Here is a 13,443-nt window from a genome sequence, read left to right as displayed (position 1 = left end):
GAAAAATGTGTAAACATGCGATCTCTTTTGAAAAGTAAGAGTTCCTCACTCAAGAAAAAGAAGCCGATTGACAAACAGCCTCTCGGCTCTTCAAGCTAAACGGCTTCAACCGCAACCGCACTGGCGTTAGGGACGCTCAAGGCTCCGATTACACACGTACAGAAAGCCCCATGAAAGTAGAAATGCAACGGCAAAATGTACATTAGAAAAGTAAAGCAGATAGACTCATGATAAATAAATTAACTGCGCCAAACGTGCGATCTCCTTTGAAATCAAAGAGTTTCTCCTCGAGGCTCTTCAAGCTAAACGGAAGGCGTCCACTCGAGTGTTAATGAAGCACATTTTCAATTAGATTAATACAAATCAGTTCACCGCCCTAGAACATTAACGTTCACGGCACCCTTCCGTCCCTAACTAGAAAACTGTGAGATTGCCTACACAAAATGGGAAAAAGGTACTTACCTATAGGTGAAGCTTGAACCCAGGGTTTAGTGCAGAGTGGACGAAACTGAAAGCCACACGAAATCTACCGCAACTGTACGCGATGGGGACGCGAACAAAGCTCATATACCAGCGTCGGGATGTGACAGCGTCCGATTACAAAAAAACCAATGGCAACGCAACGCAACGCAAGCAGCAGGCGGTCTTGGCAACCGTTAATGTTGAGAAATAATTAACCCTTTCGCAGCCATGAGCCGACCAGGAAATTCTCTTGTCACAGGATCAATATCATATCGAGCACACATGTGACGCGGAGAATGAAGGAAAAATCTGTTAGGGGATTATCCTGAGTTCTTCCTCTACCAACTTCTCTGCACTAACATCACAAGAATTGTACTACAGAGAGTGACGAGAATTATCATCCAGCGGTGCCTTATGTAGTACAAATATCGCGCAAAAACAAATACAAAGATCGCTTTCATACATTTAATAGGCAGGGAGGGATATATTTCTGGGGCTAAAAACTGACAAGGAAATATTTTTAGGCATGGTGTGATTAAGGTCGGGTTCCACATTCATTTAGTCATTCGTGTTTTGTAATTTATACCGCTTTTTTCGGTAGCTTTTTAACAGCCATGACCCCCTACGCTCGGCTATCGTTTATTTACGTCATTGTTGCCAATCATAAGGCCAGCCAGTCCCAAGCATCCCGAGCCTCCTGCCCTTGTCGGGAAGCGCATGTCAAGGCAGTTCACACAATCATGTTTCCTTGTTTTCGTAATTTTTCTATTTAAACCATTGCAAAAAAATTAGAAACTAACGAATAATTACAAGAATGCGCTCTACGTTAAATAACATTTTTTGCTTGTCAGCCGTTTTTTATACATTTGATTTCTAAGTCTTCTTGCATGCCTTATTATTATCACTTATTTTCGCGCCACTTTACTTTCGCATATTTGGAACAAAAATATTTCGCGGACTTAATATTTGCGACTTTGACGAGTCATCATTTTTCGAGGTAGTTAAATTTTGCGAATCAAGTAACTAGTGCTGGTTTTATAAACCTCCATTTCTGTATTTTATTTAACCACAACGGAATAGAAACATTAAACGCAACAAACAACTGGCTGAAGTGTTCAACAATGTCAGCAACTTAGTAACATCTTTTTAAGGGGCCAATACAAGCAAGATTAGTCACATAATGAGGAAGAAGGGTTTGCCTTGAATTGAAGTTTGAGCCCTCCAACTCCTAGCAGACGGAAAGCTTGAAATAAAGGTCTCTAAACTTGGCGTCTTTAATTTTCGCGGCACCTTTCATTCGCGGGACTTTCATTTCGCGAATTTGTTGAAATCACGAAAATTAAGTATCGCGAAAATAAGTGATAATAAGGTACTTTGTCTCTGCCAGTATTGTAATATTTGATACCTCAGTAGAGACAAAATGAATGAAATGATTATACATTGATGTAAATAACTGGAGATTTAGAATAAGGCGAGGAACCTTTAGGGAAACGAAGAGGCTTATGCGAGCTACAGGCTTCTCCTATTTTACACAACTGAAAAAAGGTTTGTTGGCGTGATTTAGGTAGAAAGTACTTAAGGTTAAAAAGGAGAGCGGAACACACACACACACATAAAACAACGAAAACAATGGCAGGCACTGAAATAAACCTATTGGATTTCTATATTCAGAGAACTAATGAAGTTAGGTCACGTCACGTGACGTTAAAAGTTCTTCCCAGGCCCTTTTTGTCCATGAAAAAGAAACTTACGGAAAAAATCGTGTAGATCTGACCTCTATTAACGAAGGGTGGTGCAGTATTGAACCAAAATCCCACTGATAGCTTTGAGCGGTTAGGATAGAATCGCTCCATATAGCAAGCTTTTCTAAGCGTTAGTGTTTAGATTTTAGGGTAAGGGTTCATCCCTAAGCCGAACCCTAGGTTGACAAAAGCCGGGTTAGGGTTGGGATACTAAAATTCCACCCAGAAAGATCGTTTGGAAAGCCAGAATGGAATGGTTAACTGCGCCAAAGACGTTTTCATCAAAGCAAAGTGTGTCATCCACAGAAATTCCAAACAAGTCAATTGATTTTTGTAGTGGAAAAGAGGATACATGATGTAACTTTCCTATTATGCTGGTTTGGTTTTTTTTTGGGATTGACAATCATACCGTTGCTTTTGTACCATTGGCTTGCAATATTACCTTAATGCATTAGCCACTTGTCCAGTAATTTAGCGTCTTTATCCGAGTCATATAATTGTTCATCGTCCTAATACGCATTAAGCTTAATTTACTCTGATAAAGCGGAACGAGTCTCAATGTTAGGGTTCCCCTGTGCTCGTAAGAAGGGGAGCGGCGATTTAATTTGGCAAGCAAGTTGAGCTGCAAGTTCGGCGGAAACATTGCAGAAGTACTTCTTGATCGCTTTTGATATTGAGAACGGCCGTTCAAAGTTTTTGTCGTTTACTTGCAACTTGTGTTTGGTGACATTCGTGTTATCGCACATTTTCTGAGAGTTCGTGGAATCTTCAACTACCTATTATTATCATAAAGTGCGCGATATATTTTGTTAATGGCCACTATTTTGTTGCGATGATAAAGTTTGTATTTATCATGTTCATTCTCTTACAAAGCTGATTACGAATTTTAATTGATTTTCTTAAACCTCCAGTTACCCAGGGTTTAAATGCCGACTTTTTCTTAGTTTTGTTAATTTTCAAAGATGCATGCCCATTGCTAATTCTGTTGAAAATGCGAAGGAATCTCGACACACTCTCATTTGTATCATTATTATTATTTACACGGGAAGCCAGTTTGCGTTCTTTAACGCATTTGGAAAAGAAATCGCGTCAAACTTTTTAGAATCTCTAACGTCCATTGCATCAGGAATGGGGCTATAATGTGGATCGTACACAAGGCTAAAAACATGCAATTGGTCAGCAATTTCCGCTGCAATACTTCCACTTGTATTTGAAGTGGCAAAATTCGAGTGGACATGATATAAGCAACTAGCTTTTGTTTCAGCTATATACGTTGCCTCGAATACCAAGCGATTAAAACCCTCTGAATGGATCAGATTAAGATATCTCTTTCGGTTTAGTGCTCTTAGAAAGCGTGTTCATGTTAAAATTACTTAGTACCAAGCACTTGCGCTTACCCAAATAGATGGTGTGCAAAACTTGCTCAAATTCATCATCTTAGCGTGGGGTTTCCCCTAGCTATGACTAATCTATGGTGTAACGGTAATGCTCTCTTGAGCGTATTGATTGGAAAACAAACAACAACAACAACATAAAAAAAAAAAACAGAAACGTATATTGTAAACGCCACACTCCTGTTAATCCGCAAATTAATCTTCAATTTTGCCATGAACCGGCACGCTTGGCTTACAGATATACCGCTGATTTAGCTTGGTAAGGTTTCCAATCTGCCGGTCAAACGGGCTAATTAGAGTGAGTAGAGCGAACAAAAACCAAACTACTAGAAACTAGTACAACATGCATCGTCTATCGTCTCTTATTTTTGTTTTTATTTTCTTTTTCCGGGCTAGGAATCATGAACTTTCTTGTGAATGGACCTCGTTGTCTCCTTGAGTCTATACGCTTGTGGCTTTTTGGAATTCTGGACCCGGACAGGCACCAATGCATGCAGACTCTCTGTCCAGAACGACCCGTCCAGTGCGAGCGAATAACTACCCGAAGCATCCGCCTCGTACCAAAGCAACGAAGCCGTTCTATTCTCCAGTATGGTTTGTACTCTCCCAAGCAGTATTCTGGGAGCCTGGAGCGTGCTTTCCGGCTCTACCAGTGCTACAAATTGTCCTGGCCGAATGTCGTCCGCTTCGTGCTGTTCACTGTCCTGTGGAGTCTCCAGTGTTTTTGGCAAGAGGCTCTCCTCCGCCTGCCCACGTGCTAAGTCAAGCGCCAAGTTCAGCCTTTCGGCAGCAGTGCGCCGGTCGTACGTCTCTTCAGCCTCTCTCCGAGTGTGTCTGAGGGCCTTGGCTAGGCTGTCTTTCATTTGCTCATCGCAATCACCCCGGTTGAGCGCCCAGGTCAGAAATGCGGAGCGAAGGCCGTTGACTGAGACCGCACGGCCAGTCAACCTCTGTAAGAGTCCTCTGATGTGAGACGTATACGAACTACTAGTGAAGGGCTGGCCATTGGCATTCTGCAGGCAACAAAGAGGTATTATCGTTACTGCTGTCATTCCTAGGATTGTTGAAACGACAAAAACAGCACAGAAACAAGAGAGAAACGATTACGGTATGAATAGTTATAAAGCAGTGCAGTGCGGTGAACTCACCACGAGTAGCGTGCTGTTCTGTGAAGGGTCGGACAGCAATGGTCGGAAATCTTTGACAAAGTTGTGCAACAGTCTGGCCAATTCGCTGTTCGCCTAAGGTGGAAAACAAGAGAGGAGAACATTAGATGAACTGCTCCCTCGCATGTTTTTCTTCATGCAACTTGTCTATCGGTCTGTCTGTCTGTCTGTCGATACAACTTAGGCAATTAAGACTTTAGCAGCCTCGCGTGATTCTTAAAAGGTACTTAAGTTATCAAAGAGGAAACTCGCCACTAACCTGAATTGGAATTTCTTCGTGCCCGTGGTGACGCCAAGTTTTGTAGCGTTGGAGATGCAGCGTCGCTGAGCGGTCTGTGTTCAAGAGGAGAATGTTTCGCTCTCTGAAGCTTGCGGCCTGGAATAGGCCTGTGATTTCTTCTTGTTTCATTACCTCCAGAGTCCGTATCTCTAGGCAACGACTTGGCGGAATGTGGACGTACAGCGATAACAATACCAAGTCACTGGCTTCGCGTGCTTTTGCTTTCCTAACCAGGCAAGCCTCGAATTTCTCGCGCTGAAGGGCGAGCGCCTTAAGAACATCCTCCCTATCGAGCAAAAAAAACAAGGACAGATGTCAACCCCAGGCGAGACACGGAAAAAAAAAAAAAAAAAGAAAAAAAGACACTCGCTTGCTTACCATGAAATCCAACGATTGAGGGCCGCCAGTTCCTGTTGCGTTCTTGGCCGCTCGAGCTCTCCTTGTCTCTGAAGAAGAGTGGCCATCTTGCGCAGCTGTTGAATGAGTTCTACGTTTTTGAAATCTGGGGCCTGTCGGCGGTGTATGTACTTCAGCGGGTACAGAAGCGAGGAAGCGTGGTTAGATATAGTTGCTGGCGAAAGACCTCTCTCATCCTGTTGAAAAAGGAAAGGCAACAGCTGAGACCGCTGCTCTGAGTTTGTTTTCCAGGTGCTTGCTCTCTCTAATTTTTTTCTTTCTGTTGTGCGAGAGCTCACCTGGTGTTCTGCTGCTCTTTATGTCTACAAAGTATTTATCATACACCTACATACACCTACCCTAAGATAGTCCAAATATGACTCGATCAAGGAGCGCTTTTCAAAGAGTCTGCGCGACAGATATTCCCCGCGGCTCTTGCAATAGCCCAGAAAGCCTGAAGATTTTAAGGGAAATTTGGGTTAGTGCCGTCATCAATAAAAGGCCTCCGTTTGTTTGCCTTGTTTGTTTGTTTGTATTGTTTTCACGAACTATAAAACTCACCGTAGATCCTTTCAAGGCTTTTCACCATTGTTGTTTCTGACACGTACATGCCTTGACGCGCGAGTGAGTGTTTGCGGGTGAAAAAATGGTCAACCTTTCGCAGGAACTCTTTTAGATCGTTGGGCATTTCCGATTCGCCCACTGCATATTTTCGCGACCTTCCGGTACTCGGAGGTCCGGGCTGGCATGCAAGAGCGTCCGGGACCACTTCCCTATCAGGGGGGCGTTGAGGCTGTGTTTCTTGCTGACAGACTGGCGCAGGCTGATCCGCAGTTTCCGCATAATTTGTCCTTGCTAGTTTACGGGAAGGAGAGGGCCTCTCTCCTCTATCGCGGCGGTGACGTTTTTTGACCAGTTTTCGTCGCTTTTCTGGTGGTGGTCTTGGCGGGTTGAGACTAGGCGGCGGTGGTGGCGGCAACTCAGGGGAGGTGTCGCTCTCAGAGGAGAAACTGTCCCTCCAGTCGCTACCACTACTTGCGCGTTGATATAGTGCGGTGTTAGCACCTCCTTTGTCGCTGTTGTAGCTCTGCGGAACTCGCGGAGGGCTCAGGTGGCGCGAGGAGATGACATAGGAACACCCAGCCTCGTTGCCTGACGGCAGTTCCTCTGAACTTGACGTGGCGTCGTACTCAACAACCTGGAACTTTGGAAGACCCTCTGCCATTTTGTAAATGAACTTCAGTGCGGTGCTTTAGCTAAGTGGGAAAGTACATTCATTAACAGGGTATGTGTCAAGTAGTGTAATGAAAAGGACGATTACACCTAGGGAAACAGTTTCTTTGGACGGCTTCAAATGCCTCGTCAACTCTCTTGAACCCCGTATTCAAGGCGAAACTAAACTGAAGGAGATCCCGTCAACTCACAAGCGTCAAAGCTTTGAAGGCCAAATTGAGTTTCCGACATTTTGAACGCAAATGGTTGCCTCGGTTCATCAACACTAGTCCACGAGCTATTCATTTTGCGCATGACTCAATTGGACATCAAAATGGTGGTTACCATGTTACTTAACGTCTCCTACGCAATTTGCAGCCAAAATTATCTTGAGAAAGGTTCCAAACTAGACTCTGTCGCTCTTTTTCCAAACCCTATTTTTCCCGAAAGATCAATTAGAGGCTCCGTTCCAAGCAAAGCATTCATTTCATAGCAACGGCCTCACACGACCCCCCCACCAACGCAGTGTGCCGCAGTTTCTCACTCAAGGAAAAGGAGCCGATTGACAAACAGCTTCTCGGCTCTTCCAGCTAAACGCCTAAACCGCGGTGGCGTTAGGGACGCTCAAGGCTCCGATTACACCAGCTAGCCCCATGTTTACAAAAATGCAACGCCAACATGTAATGATAAAAAAAAATGAAGCAGAACAACGTGCTAAAAAAGTACGCCTATATGCCACGTCCTTTTAAATCTAAGTTATAGTTTCTCACTTGCTGACGAACAGCCTCGAGGCTCTTCAAAGTAAACGGCCTAAACACTGGCTCAAGGGTGCGATTATACAGTCAGCCCCATGACAACAGAAATGCAACGACAAAATGTACATTAGAAAAGTAACGCAGATATACTCGTGATAAATAAATTAACTGCTCCAAACGTTCGATCTCCTTTGAAGCCTAAGAGTTTGTTCTCGAGGCTCTTCAAGCTAAACGGAGGGCGTTCACTCGAGTGTTAAGCACGTTTCCAGTTAGGTTATTATAAATCAGTTCACCGCCTTAGCCGAAATAATCTTCACGGCAATCTTCCGCCCCTAACTATAAATCTGACACTGCCTACACAAAATGAGAAAAAGGTACTTACCTATCGGTGAAGCTTGAACGCAAGGTTTAGTGCAAAGTGGACAAAACTGAAAGCCACACGAAATCTGTTGACGCGAAGCAAGACGCCAAGACGCCAAAGCATCCGATTACAAAAAACCAATGGCAACGCAATGCAAACAGCAGGCGGCCTTGGCAGCTGTTAATATTGAGAGATAATTAACCCTTTCACAGCCATGAGTGACAAGGAAATTCTCTTCTCACAGGATGAATTCCATATGAAGCACACATGTGAGGCGGAGAATGAAGGAAAAATCTGTTAGGGGATTATCCTGAGTTCACCCTGTACCAAAAAATAAGGAAATAGTTTTAGGCATGGAGTGATTAAGGTCGGGTTCCACATAAGTCATTTCAATCTTTCCTTACAAAATATCCACAAGAGAATTTTTAGTTGATCCAATACCAAATTCTCCAACTTAGAGAAGAATTGTATGGCAGACAGTAAGGAGAACTGCTAATGCTATCTTGGTGAAAGTGTTAACAATGACTGGGAAGCTTAGGAAAACTTGGAGGCAACTAGTATGAAATAAATATAGGCATCACTAACCCCCAACTAAGAATTCAAGTGGTCAGTGAAATTGATTTATATGCTCAACTCAGTTTTACATGTCAAATAGTTTTGACTGACTAGAAAAAAAACTTTAAAACAATTATCCTCCATTATGGCCACTCATTGAAAATAGTCCAAATAAATCATCCAAATGGATTTGACACAAATGTAAATAGAATCTGTCAATTGGCTTTTCCATGAAATACAATGACTTGCTTGAATTATGTGTGTTGCCATGAATACCAATCAATGAGTCATTTAATCATGGATGTAAGATAATACAAGTGGTATTTAAGCCTTTCCTTCCAGGGTCAGGCTTTGAGTTCATTTAATGTGGTTGTAACTTCTTTGGATGTGTTACAATTCAAATGTCATTTGTCAAGCAGCATATTTTTATGTTACTGTATACTGTTTCAGTGTTCTTGTAGATCCCGCAAACTGAAATTTATCAACCATTTCACTGCCATGAGTGACCAAGACAGAATTTCCTGCTCATGATATCAAGTCCATTTGAAGCAGGCAAGTCAAGGGGATTTTTAGTGGATCCAATAGCAAATTTTCCAAACTTACATGAAAAAGATTGTATGGCAGACAGAAAGAAGAATTACTAATGAGATCTTGGCAGTGAAAGGCTTAAGAATTACTGGGAATTTTGGGAAAACTCAAGAGATATAATTCCACTAATTCAGTATTATGCATACCTTCATGCTCTTGTAATAACTTCTGATTCTGGTCCTCTGAAATAAAGTCCTGTAAACAAAAAAAGATGAAAGATGAAAGATGTACCAGATAATTCATGTCATATAGAATGTGATAACATGGTGAACCCTCTAACTCCCAGAAGCGACCAAGGCAGAAATCCTCCTTACAATATCAAGCACCAACAACTTTATTTGTACCCTTTGACATAATTCAAAAAAAACAATCATTGTTACATGAAAAATAAACAGAGTAGGGAGAATCACCAAGGGCATCTCGGCAGTGACACAGTAGCAGTTTGGTATGTTAGGACAGAACAGAATAGGATACAGGTTTTTTGCCAGGACTCATCTGGCGAGATGCCAGGAGATACCGCAGACTGTCTGTAGGTATCCCAGGGAGGGGCTCTTTGTGCTCGCGCGTCCAAAATATTAGAGGATTGCTTTGGTCCCAGGCCTGAGGGAGTGGGAATTGCTTATAAGAATATAGAGATGGAAAGAGTAAGGGGTTGGCAGAGGGTTTTGGGCAGGACGGGCCTGAGAAGGCACGAGGACAGGTCGGAGACTGTTTGTGAGTATCGCAGGGCGGCGCTCTTTGTGCTCGCGCGTCCAAAATATTAGAGGATTGCTTTGGTCCCAGGCCTGAGAGAGTGGGAATTGCTTATAACAATATAGAGATGGAAAGAGTAAGGGGTTGGCAGAGGGTTTTGGGCAGGACGCGCCTGAGAAGGCACGAGGACATGTCGGAGACTGTTTGTGAGTATCGCAGGGCGGCGCTCTTTGTGCTCGCGCGTCCAAAATATTAGAGGATTGCTTTGGTCCCAGGCCTGAGGGAGTGGGAATTGCTTATAAGAATATAGAGATGGAAAGAGTAAGGGGTTGGCAGAGGGTTTTGGGCAGGACGGGCCTGAGAAGGCACGAGGACAGGTCGGAGACTGTTTGTGAGTATCGCAGGGCGGCGCTCTTTGTGCTCGCGCGTCCAAAATATTAGAGGATTGCTTTGGTCCCAGGCCTGAGGGAGTGGGAATTGCTTATAAGAATATAGAGATGGAAAGAGTAAGGGGTTGGCAGAGGGTTTTGGGCAGGACGGGCCTGAGAAGGCACGAGGACAGGTCGGAGACTGTTTGTGAGTATCGCAGGGCGGCGCTCTTTGTGCTCGCGCGTCCAAAATATTAGAGGATTGCTTTGGTCCCAGGCCTGAGGGAGTGGGAATTGCTTATAAGAATATAGAGATGGAAAGAGTAAGGGGTTGGCAGAGGGTTTTGGGCAGGACGCGCCTGAGAAGGCACGAGGACATGTCGGAGACTGTTTGTGAGTATCGCAGGGCGGCGCTCTTTGTGCTCGCGCGTCCAAAATATTAGAGGATTGCTTTGGTCCCAGGCCTGAGGGAGTGGGAATTGCTTATAAGAATATAGAGATGGAAAGAGTAAGGGGTTGGCAGAGGGTTTTGGGCAGGACGGGCCTGAGAAGGCACGAGGACAGGTCGGAGACTGTTTGTGAGTATCGCAGGGCGGCGCTCTTTGTGCTCGCGCGTCCAAAATATTAGAGGATTGCTTTGGTCCCAGGCCTGAGGGAGTGGGAATTGCTTATAAGAATATAGAGATGGAAAGAGTAAGGGGTTGGCAGAGGGTTTTGGGCAGGACGGGCCTGAGAAGGCACGAGGACAGGTCGGAGACTGTTTGTGAGTATCGCAGGGAGGGGCTCTTTGTGCTCGCGCGTCCAAAATATTAGAGGATTGCTTTGGTCCCAGGCCTGAGGGAGTGGGAATTGCTTATAAGAATATAGAGATGGAAAGAGTAAGGGTTGGCAGAGGGTTTTGGGCAGGACGGGCCTGAGAAGGCACGAGGACAGGTCGGAGACTGTTTGTGAGTATCGCAGGGAGGGGCTCTTTGTGCTCGCGCGTCCAAAATATTAGAGGATTGCTTTGGTCCCAGGCCTGAGGAAGTGGGAATTGCTTATAAGAATATAGAGATGGAAAGAGTAAGGGGTTGGCAGAGGGTTTTGGGCAGGACGCGCCTGAGAAGGCACGAGGACAGGTCGGAGACTGTTTGTGAGTATCGCAGGGCGGCGCTCTTTGTGCTCGCGCGTCCAAAATATTAGAGGATTGCTTTGGTTTTAGCATTTATGGAGGAGGAGTGAGGGTCACTGTGATGATAATTATAGATGAAAGGTTGAATTTGCAGTGGAAATAGACCTACTTGCAGACTATTTGTGGCCTAAGACCACTGACCAGAGAAGCCTTGTGATAGTTTCTGGGCTATGGGTTAGTCAGCAGCAGAATGGAGTTAAGAACTGCTCTGTTTATGGATGAATTTTTAAGGATAGCCTAGCTGTATAACAAGGAGTATCTTTAGCAGCTAGCCATGGTCACATAAGACATGCAGTTTGTTGATGGAGTTGTGGGTTTCAATTAGGGCTGAAGAGGATTTGGAGTTGGTGAGCAAGCAATGCAATGAGAATGAAATATGATAAAAAATTGGTTACACACAGACATACATTCTTGATTTGTTAAAGCAGGTTGAGTAGATGGCATCAGTTGCTGATGTGGACCTGCTATCTACTTAGTAGACTATAATACACTTACATTTAAAAATATATCCTAATATAAAATGGTTATAAATACAGATAATACATAAATAAAGACATTAGCATGAAATGACTGTATGAATAAATACAATGATATCAATAATAATTATGCAAATGAAAGGTCTAGGGGAGACCAATCACGATGACAGCTAATAAAGTGAACGTTAACAATATATCAATTCATCGATACATTTATTGGTTGGAGTAGAGGTTGTGCCAAAAGCGATTTGGTCAATGCATTTTGAGAATTTCTGAATCAGTGAGCCTTGAATGAAGAGTAACTAGGCTTGCAGGATTTGAACTGGCTCTCGAGTTGGCTCTCCAGTTTGGTATTTAATTTGTTGCTGTAAAAGTAGTTTTCATGAATCCGCGGGGGAAGCTATATCTATTGCTCTTTGCGAGCAGTGCGTAGATCGATTGGACAGGTACTATAATTATGAAAGGCCATATTAAATGGGGTCGATCACCGGGCACTGAAATGTTTTTCTTGATCGCGTGACAAAATGATTTCTCGGCCAACAAAACTATTCTCGCCCACTTTTGTCCAGTATGGCTTTCCATACACGACGGAATGGAATGGAATGGAATGGAATGGAATGCGCATATAGCGAGAGGGGCCCAAGGCTTTCTTTAAATCACACTAATGGGGCTTTCAGTGGCAATCTAATGGCACTCACCAAGTCAGCCACCGCGCGAGGGCCTGGAGGAGTTCCTCCACCGTGCGTGCGTGTTTTGTCCCCCTGGTCGTTCTGGATGCGGGAGCTTGAGCGGAGACAGAGAACGCTAACCTTGGCCCGAAGCAAATTAAATTTCTTAGAGCAAGCAAAGCACGGTGAACCTCACCACTTAACAATCAGCTTCATGTAGCGTGAAGGGGTTGGTGGTCTGGCTGGTTACCAGTCGCCCCACCTCCTCCCCGCTCCCCGACCCTACTCTAGCCTGCAAATCTCCCGTGGTCTTTGAAATGGCCCGTTTTTGATGTGACTGATCCAACGCGAGCGTTGCAATGTATTTTTCCTAAGTGCAGCACTAATTTAGCTTTGTAAGGATATGGAAATCGTTTCTCTAGCCTCGATATAACGAGAGATGTGAGTTTTCTTGCATCGAGCATAAATGATGTTTCTGCGCCGTTTCCATTAAATAGCGTTGCCATTCATGAACTTCAAGGATGTCTTAAAAACAAATGAATCCTTTCAAAGCAGCCTTTTCCATTAATCTTTTTCTACAGGTAGAATTCTTTTAGCTTTTTCATTGTACCAACATCACTTCTCTAGCCTTGACTTGCTAACGAGAGATATGAATTCTTAAGCATCAACTATACATGTAGTTTCCCGCATTTTTGTTGAAATCGTGCATTCTAATTTTGCCAGTGTCGAACTTGAAGAAGAAGATTAAGAAGGAGAAGGGAAAAAAAAAAAAAAAAAAGAAAAAAGCTTCAAAGGCAGCTATGGGAATTTATTTTTCCTACATGCCGCAGTATCTTAGTTTTGTAATATACTACCGAAATGATTTCTTTAGCCCGAATATAACCAGAGAGATGTGTCCAAGTTTCAACTTGATCCCGTGAGGTCCAACATTCATCGAAACTCGACAGAGAATGTACGAGAAAACCTGACCTCTGACCTCCTAAATCTCCTTGAAAAGGTTGCCTTTTGAAGAGAACAAAAAAAAAAAACAAAAAACAAAAAAATGAATGAATAACAAGCGGCCACGTTCACTTCCTATTGAAGACCGTATTGGCTTCCTGTTTGTGGTTTAATTGTTTGTACGCGGAAGTTTATGTCCTGCAGCAATTTTTAGACA

Source organism: Stylophora pistillata, unplaced genomic scaffold, assembly GCF_964205215.1.
Source record: "Stylophora pistillata unplaced genomic scaffold, jaStyPist1.2 SCAFFOLD_93, whole genome shotgun sequence".
Lineage (NCBI taxonomy): Eukaryota > Metazoa > Cnidaria > Anthozoa > Scleractinia > Pocilloporidae > Stylophora > Stylophora pistillata.
Note: the sequence above shows the minus strand (reverse complement) of the source record.